Genomic DNA, 9,129 nt, shown 5'->3' on the forward strand with positions numbered 1-9,129 from the left:
ACTGAGCAGGGAGCCTGACATGGGGCTCAATCCCAGGACCTGAGATCATGACCTGAGCCTAAGGCAGGTGCCTTAACCGACTGAGCCACCCAGGTGCCCTCCTCAGTTTCTTTTTTGATGACTACCAATTTGGGGAGCTTTTTTGAAAATACAGACGCTCTGGTCTCCCTTGGATTTTTTGATGTCACAATTTTAGCATGGGGCTCTGATTGGTATCTGCGCTATCAGAAAGTTCTCTGAATTGTTCTGATACACAGCCAGGTTGGGGAACGACTGAACTGTTTGGATTTTAAGGACGTCGAGGACCAGAGATCACACACATTATTTTGATATGTAATTTGAATTTCTACTATATTGTGCTGGGTAACAAGTCTTGTAGGATGGTATTCTGAGCACAGGCTATGTCTTGTCTCATGGCTAAATGTTTGCTCTCAAATGACAGTCTTTTCTAGCAGGAGCCCCTCCATTTTTTTCATGGGTGCTCCTGAACAGTTTCACCCACCCCCGCTACTTCTTCAGTCTTATCCCCCCAGAACTCCCAAGTTGCTGCCTCCAGTCAGAATCTCCCTCCTGAATTCCAGCCCCTCATCTGAATCCACCTAGAAATGGCCCACTGGCAACTCAACTCTACTTGCCTCAAGTTCGCATCTCTTTCCTTCCAAGCTTCTGACCCTCCCCAGGGCTCTTGGCAGAAAATGGCACTATCATCTATCTGTTCCTTCTCCTCACTGCTGCCCTGGTCTAGTTGGACTCCCAGGCCCTGGCCCCAAGTGATCTTTCTAAATGCAAATCTAATTTCTTCTTCCCTCTTCCTCTGCTCAAAGCCCTGCCTGTACCCAGCACATTGCTTAAAGCAGGGGCTCTCATACATTTTGGACCTGTGACCCAGAACACACATTTCAGAAAGTTTCCAATACATCATTTATTCATACTTCATGCAACACACTCTTTTCTATTTTATTTTATGTCACTTAAAAAATCCTGGTAATGAGGGGTAGCTCAGTCGATTAAGCATGCATCCGACTCTTTGGCTCAAGTCATGATCTCAGGTTTGGGAGATCTAGCTTGGTGCTGGGTGTGGAGGCTACTTAAGATTCTCTCTCTCCCACCCCACCCCTCTCTCTCTAAAAAATCAAAAACCAAAACCAAAAACCAAACCAAACCAAATTAATATTATGATGGCTTTTGACCTATAGTTTGAAAAGCAATGGGTGACAGGCTGAAGCCCAAAACCTTTGGCCCAGGACACCAGATCCTTTATGGTGAGGCACCCTCCTCTCCCGCTCCATCTCCATACCCTCACAAGCACCCCAGTACCAGCCATGACCCTCCTGGCCCTCCAGAAACCTGACACTACTTAGGCCTCTCTGCTGTCACAGTCCCCACGGGTCCAGGGTGCCCTCCCCTGCCCAGTTCACTATTTCAAATATTTTCGTCCCTTAAATCTGAAAAATTTCTTCCCTCTGCTCCTGTCTGGGGAGATTCATACTTGCTTCAACATCCCTATTCTTGCATTCATTCATTCAACAAATATTTATTGGTTACTGGGACAAACAGGGAGGGTTGGAAAGAAAATGCCACAATCCCTACCCTCAGGGGGCTTACATCTGCCAAATGCAATCTCACAGAATGATCCTTCTAATAATGGAGTCATTACCATGTTAATGGTTGCCTTTGAGGTTAGTGGGACCTGGAGGAGGGGAGGAGATAGAGATGGGGAAGGCTGGAGGAGGTGGGGTGCTTCCCAAAGGAGATTAAAGCTGTTGGAGCTTGAAGGCTGGCACAGTTCTTGGCATAGGTCCCTGGGAAAGGGGAGTATGGGGTCAGCTGAGGTGGGGTGCTTTCTAAGAAGAGCCCCCTGAAGCTAGGAGGTGAGAACAGCACTTTTTGGGAACTACTTCTGAGTTGTCCCAGCCAAGTCTTAGAATGGGGGTGGTTGATAGGTATTTGGTTGTTCTCTGCTTGGGGCTAAAATGAATAACGGGGGCGCCTGGGTGGCTCAGTTGGTTAAGCGATTGCCTTCGGCTCAGGTCATGATCCTGGAGTCCTGGGATCGAGTCCCGCATCGGGCTCCTTGCTCAGCGGGGGGTCTGCTTCTCCCTCTGACCCTCCCCCTCTCATGCTCGCTGTCTCTCATTCGCTCTCTCAAATAAATAAGTAAAATCTTAAAAAATAAAATAAAATAAAATAAAATGAATAATGAAGCTATGAACATTTGTTTAAGTGCTTTTCGGTGCACTTATGAACCATACAAAACAAATGGGAGGAAGTGGGAGGAAGGAGTCAGCTCTTGACCGACTTAGAGCCTGCTGAAGGGTTGGGCCTGTGGACAGTGGAGGGCATGGAGGGTGGGTGATAATGGGCTCAGAATTGCTACAAGGTGGGTCAGGGTGGGGAGAATGGGAAGGCCTGCAAGGTGGGGCTGTGCAAATAGTCCCTGGTGAGGAAAGGTGATATCCTGAACCAAGGCAGGGGCCTTAGCAATAGGAAGAAGGGCGTGACCTTGGGAAGGAGGTAGGGATCGTTGGATTTTGATAACAGAGTTGAGGAGGTTAGGGAGAGGAAGCAGTCTAGAATGAATCATCAGTAATGACTTAAGCAACTGGCTGGATGGTAACATTATTTCAACAATAGGCAGCACAGTTCTTGGAGGAATTTGGTAAGTTCCATTTTGTGCTTGTGTACTATATGGGCTTGGCACTCAGGAGAGAGATTTGTGGTTCATTAGCACGAGGATGGTAAGTCCATTGAGGATGTGCAAAAAGTGTTTTTGGAAACTGGGTGTTGGGAGCATCAGTGTTGAAGACTGGGTGTAGCAGGAGAGGCCTGTGGAGGTAGGGCTGGGGAAGGAACCACAGGGAAGGAGTGGCCAGTCCATGGTTGAGACATACCTTGAAGGGAGTCAGGGAAGGTGGCCAGATGGAGGTCTTGGGCATGTTGAGTGGGTGAGAGAGGCGGGAGGTGACGAAGTAGCCACAGGAAGGCTCTGGAAAGGTAAGAGATGGCACAGAAGGTACAATATGGTTCATAAGTGCACCAAAAAGCACTTAAACAAATGTTCATAGCTTCATTATTCATTTTAGCCCCAAGCAGAGAACAACCAAATACCTATCAACAATAGAATGGGTAAATGGGGGCGCCTGGGTGGCTCAGTCGGTTAAGCGTCTGCCTTCGGCTCAGGTCATGATCCCAGGGTCCTGGGATCGAGCCTCGGCGTCGGGCTCCCTGCCCAGCGGGAAGCCTGCTTCTCCCTCTCCCACTCTCCCTGCTTGTGTTCCCTCTCTCGCTGTGTCTCTCTCTGTCAAATAAATAAACAAAATCTTTAAAAAAAAAAAAAAAAGAATGGGTAAATGGAGGTTCTTTCATACAGCAACAAAAAGAAGAGAACTACCCATACTATGAATGAATCTCACAATCCATGTTGAACATAAGCCAGATGCAGAAGAGGACATGCTGTTTGATTCTGCTGACATAAAGTTTTTATAAAATGAAGTCCTGCTTTTTGATCTTTGGTGATAGAAGTGAGGGTACTCGTCATCTATGGGGGGTGGGTGGTGACTGGAAGGGGCTGTAAGGAGAACTTTGGGCGGGGGCTCTATCCCAGGACCCTGGGATCATGACCTGAGCCGAAGGCAGACGCTTAACGACTGAGCCACCCAGGCGCCCCGGGTCATATAGTTTCTTGATCTGGGTGCTGGTGACATGAATGTGTTCACCCTGTGGAAACTCATTGAGCCGCACACTCATGGTTTGTTCACTTTTCTGCGTGAAGGGTATATTTCTTCATTTATTTTTAATTTGTTTTATTTTTTTAAAGATTTAATTTATTTGAGAGAGAGAGAGCATGAGCAGGGGAAGAGGGCAGAGGGAAAGGGAGAAGCAGCCTCCCAGGAAGCCCGAAGGGGCTCCATCCCAAGACCCCGGGACCCCGGGATCATGATGTGAGCCGAAGGCAGACGCTTAACTGACTGAGCCACCCAGGTGCCCCTTGTTTTGTTTTGTTTTGTTTTTAAAGATTTTATTTTTGAGTAATCTCTACACCCAACATGGGGCTCAGACCTACAACCCCGAGATCAAGAGTCACATGCTCCATGGACTGAACCAGCCAGGTGCCCCTGAAGTGTTTATTGTTAATAATAAAATTATTATTAAATTTTATGTATATATACAATTGTTAAATTATATATATATGAAATAAAACCTGCCCTTGATGCCACTTTCCCCTCCAGCTATAGTCTTTCCCTTCACAGTTAAATTCAAAAATGTTGTCTCTAATTTCCCTCCTCCCATTTTGTCTTAAACCCACTCCAATCAGACATTCACCCTCCCTACTCTGTGGAAATGGCGTTTGGCAAGTTCTCCAGGGAACCTTCATTTTGCTGAATCTGGTGACCAATTCGTACACCTTGTCTTACTCTCCAGAAGCTGTCCGTTACAGCACTGGATGCAACTCACTACTCCCTTCTAGAAACATTTGCTTCACTTGACTTTCAGGACACCATTCTCCAAATTTTCCTCCCACCTCAAATGGCTCCTATAAAAAGATGCTATAGAGAGGTCATGATAGAGGGAGCCATTTGGTTCCTCAAGGGTGAGAACCAGACATAGGGAGAGAGCCTTGGGCCTGCTGGGTAAGTCAGGAGCTTCTCTGGGGCATCAGGACTTCTTGTGCCCAGAAGCATGAGGAGAAATGTGTGGAGTGGAAGAAGATTAAGAATTTGAGTGTTATCCTGAAAGTGGTGGGTTTAGAAAGGGCTTTTGTGAAGCCATCATCCCTCTCGTCTCTCCCTCCATAGAAGATGGACTGGACTTAGGGAGATGGCAGTTCCCTAGGGTCCCCTTTCTCTCCAGAAAAGGTTGAGGACTATTTCTGCCACTCTTCTCCCTGGACATGGGTGTAGCACCTGAGGAGGCCGCCAGAGGGCACTTGTTTCGCAGGAGAATATTCTCTGGGAAAGAATTGAGGAGTGTTGCTGGCAGAAGAAGCCGCTGTAGTTAGAGCGGCTTGGGATGGAAGCGAAGCGTGTGTGGAAAAGTCGGAAGCGCCCTAATTGCTGGGGTTTGTTTCCAGAGCCTTTTGCAAGGTGGGACATGCTCAAGGCCGGGAGCCCCAAACCTGTGTTGTTGGTCTCAGCTGGCCCTTGACCTTCTGTGTCGGCCTCTTGACCACTCTTGGTCTCAGTTTTACACTCAAGGAAATGGGAGGAATGACCCCTGACCAGTCTACCCCATAGAGGCATTAGCAAGAGAGAACAAAGTAAATAATTTAAATACTCTTCAGAAATCTGAAATGAAGTGAACTGGGATTGCCGACCCTCGCTGTCCCCCATGCTGCCCGTGTGCCAATGTAACCTAGTAAGTGTAACACTACACTTGAAACCGCATAAAAGCATAGCGTTGAACAAAAATCAAAATGGCTGCGCTAATGCTTCAGCAAAGCTTGATTTTAAAGGAATCTTTTCCTAGGGCGCTTGGGTGGCTCAGTCGTTAAGCGTCTGCCTTTGGCTCAGGTCATGACCCCAGGGTTCTGGGATCGAGCCCCGCATCGAGCCCCGCATCGGGCTCCCCGCTCCGCGGGAAGCCTGCTTCTCCCTCTCCCGCTCGCCCTGCCCCTGCTTGTGTTCCCTCTCTCGCTGTGTCTCTCTCTGTCAAATAAATAAATAAAATCTTTAAAAAACAAAATAAAAAATAATCTTTTCCCTCTCTTCTGCAGACCTCCCCTCCTCCCTTCTTGGCCTTTTTTTCTTTTTTAAGTTTCCTCTTTTAATTTTTTTAGTAATCTCTATACCCCATTGTAGGGCTTGAACTCCCGACCCTGAGGTCAAGGGTCACATGCTTTTTTGACTGAGCCAGCCGGGCATCCCCCTTCTTGGCCTTTTGTTTCAGGAACCCGGTACCACCCTGAAGACATGGCAAACGAGGTTGGCAGCTCGTACACAATTCCTGTCTAAACCGGCTAGATCCCGTATTTCCCTATAATCCCCCCCCTCCCACCCCGCCCCAGGCCCTTCCTCCCGGCAGGCATGCTGTTTCAAAGGTCTTAGCCTGCTGCAGCCTCCTCCTCCCGGCAAAGCAATAAAGCTATTGTTTCTCCTTATACCCAAACTCTGTCTTCATGTTACATATTTCGGCTCCAGAGCACAGAGACTGGTTTTCAACAACACACTCATGTACACTACTGTGAGTAAGTGTGGAGCGCTGCACATTAGGAGACAGGTGATTCCCCAGCAGGCAGAGGTGGTGAGTCCTGAGTTCGGTCTGAGGCAGCTGGCAGGGAATGGAGGACACTGGGGCAATAGGGAGTCGTGGTAGGTTCTAGAGCAGTGGGAGGGCTTCATTCTAAAGGGCCAAGTTTTCTTGTGAGCTTTCTTGGGGTCATCGCTCTGGAAGTCAGAGGTCCTGGGGAGCAGCTGAGCTCTTCCTACAGCTTGCCTGGGTGCTGTCCCTCCCTCCCCCCACCAGAATATACGGGCAGCTGAAGGGGCCTGGAGACCAACAAGCTGGACCTGTGGTATCATTGCCTCTGTCCTGGTCTTTCTCAATCCCTGGGCCTCTGGGAAGTGAAATTGTTCCTGAGGCTCCCTCCCATCCTGGTTGAGTTAGAGCATCTTGTGCCATCCTGCTGTTAGCTGGTTGACAAATGGCCACATTAGGCAAGGTGTTGTGGGAGGGGATTGCAGGTGGGAGGGTGGGGCTTGGTTTCCAGGACCTATTCCTTTCTAGCCCTGAGCAATGCCTGCCCTAGAAGGAATTGAGGCTGGACCTATTCTGATCTTTTACACCTAAAATCCAGACTCTAAGGCCTGCTCCAGGCCTTCTGGGATGTTTGTGAGTTCTGTGAAAAAAGGGGCAAATTTGAGGAAATTGGGGTTAATCAGAATGAAACAGGTTCCTTTTCTTCAGGACTCTTCAGAGGCTTTAATAAGCTAACGTGTATTGTGAGTCTCCAAGAACCAGCAAGGGAGGTTTTACATACTTACTTGAATAAGGGATGCTTTTCATAGAGTCTTGCGTGACCACTATTCCACGGAACACAATCTGAGAAGTACCTACTTAGTTCAGTGTGGCCCCCACATTCATTTCACATGTGTGGAAATAGAAACGCAGAGGAGGGAGTTGTCGCCCTCAGCCCCAGGTTGGTGGGCTCTGCTCCTGAATACAACCTGGGTCTCCCTTCCCTGGGCACACTCAGAACCTTCCCAAGTGGGCAGGGAGGGGGCACCGCAGGCCTAATCCTCTTCCTCACCGCCCACCCTTTCTCCCGTCTGGCCTCAAGGGCCAGCTCATGTAAGCTTGGGCTTCGTGTTCGCAGAGAGTTGAGGAGAGAGAACAACATTCCTTCCTGGAAGGATATGCCCACACCTTGCCAGCACTTATCTGCCCACTCTACAGCTTTTATTTTATTAAAAAAAATTGTTTTAAAGTGATCTCTACACCCAACATGGGGTTTGAACTCACAACCCAGAGATCAAGAGTCGTGTTCTCTACCGACTGAGCCAGCCAGGCGGCACCGCTCCCCACCAGCCTACAACTTTTAAAATTGAGGTATACATTATCTACCATAAAATTCACATTTTTAAGAGTAATTATATGAGTTTTGACAAATACATGCAATTGTGTAACCACCAGCACAATCGAGATGTGGACCATTCTCATCACCCTAAAACATTCCCTCAAGCCCCTTTGTAGTCACTCTCTTCTTCCCAGCCCCAGCCACTGATCTACTCTCTACCACTATAGTTTTGCGTATTCTGGAAATTTCACGGGACTAGCATCATACAGTAGGTGATCATCTTCTGTAACTGGCTTCCTTCACTGAGCATAATGTCTGTGAGGTTTATTTGTGATGTGTACACGGGCACTTCTTTCCTTTTTACTTGTCAGTAACATTCCATTGCAGGGACGTTGCACAGTTTGATGGGCCTGCTGATGGACGTTTGGGGCGTTCCTGGGTTTATTCTGAATAAAGTTGCTGAGCACCTTCTCATACAAGTTTTTGTGTGGAGGTAGGTTTTCCTTTTTTTTCTTTAGGTAAGCTCTGTACCCAATGTGGGGCTTGAACTCACAACTCTGAGATCAAGAGTTGTGTGTTCTGGGATCAAGAGTTGTGTGTTCTGTCGACTAAGCCAGCCAGGCGCCCCACATTTCCTGACAGTAATCACCCAGGAGTGGAATTTCTGGGTTGTATGATAAACTTAGCCCCCTCTTTTTTTTTTTTAATTTCATTTATTTATTTGTCAGAGAGAGAGCACAAGCAGTGGGAGCGGCAGGCAGAGGGAGAAGCAGGCTCCCTGGTGCGCAAGGAGCCCGACGCAGGACTCGATCCCAGGATCCCGGGATCATGACCTGAGCCAAACAACCAACTGAGCCACCCAGGCATCCCAAGCTTAACCTTTTCAAAATGATTCCTGGTTGTCCTTCTCCCATCATCTGCAGCGGGGAGTGGGGGTGAGAGGGTGGGCTGAGGCCAGGAGAGGCTAGGGAGTAACCTGGGCCTCAGCCTTACTTCCATCTGTCTCTGAGTAGCTTGGTGTCTTCGGCGAGTTGCTCTGTCCTGCCCTGGGCGGGCCTTACTTCACACAGCTGTGAAATAATAATAGCACCACCACCCTCCCTGTCTGCCTCAGAGGCTGTTCTGGGGATGAAAGGAGATGGGCAGGGATTCTTTCTGGAAGCTGCGAGGGGCCTGCACTCTGAGGGGTGAATGGAGGTCGGTGGTGCTTGGGAGACAGAACACGGACCTGGGAGAGGGCCTCCCTTTGAGAGCTCTTGTCTCTCTCGAGTCCATGTGGACGTGACAATAACCAGTTTCTGCGAATCTTGAGAGGTTCCTTTTGGCCCTGAACTGAGTCGGCTAGGGCTAGTATTTTTTGTGGCCACGCATTTGCCATAAACACCTTGGAATATGGAGCTATAAAGGAGGAAGAACATTTTGCAAGGAGACCAAGGAAAAAAGTATCTCCACCACTGTCCTATACACATGTGGCTGCTTAAATTTAAATTAATGAAAATTAAATGAAGAAATCAGTTTATGCGGGGCACCTGGGTAGCTCAGTCAGTTAATTCAAATCTTGATCTCATCTCGGGTCTTTTTTTTTTTCTTTTTAAAGATTTATCTTTTTTTTTTTT

Source organism: Leptonychotes weddellii, chromosome 1, assembly GCF_054177405.1.
Source record: "Leptonychotes weddellii isolate Sample4059 chromosome 1, ASM5417740v2, whole genome shotgun sequence".
NCBI lineage: Eukaryota > Metazoa > Chordata > Mammalia > Carnivora > Phocidae > Leptonychotes > Leptonychotes weddellii.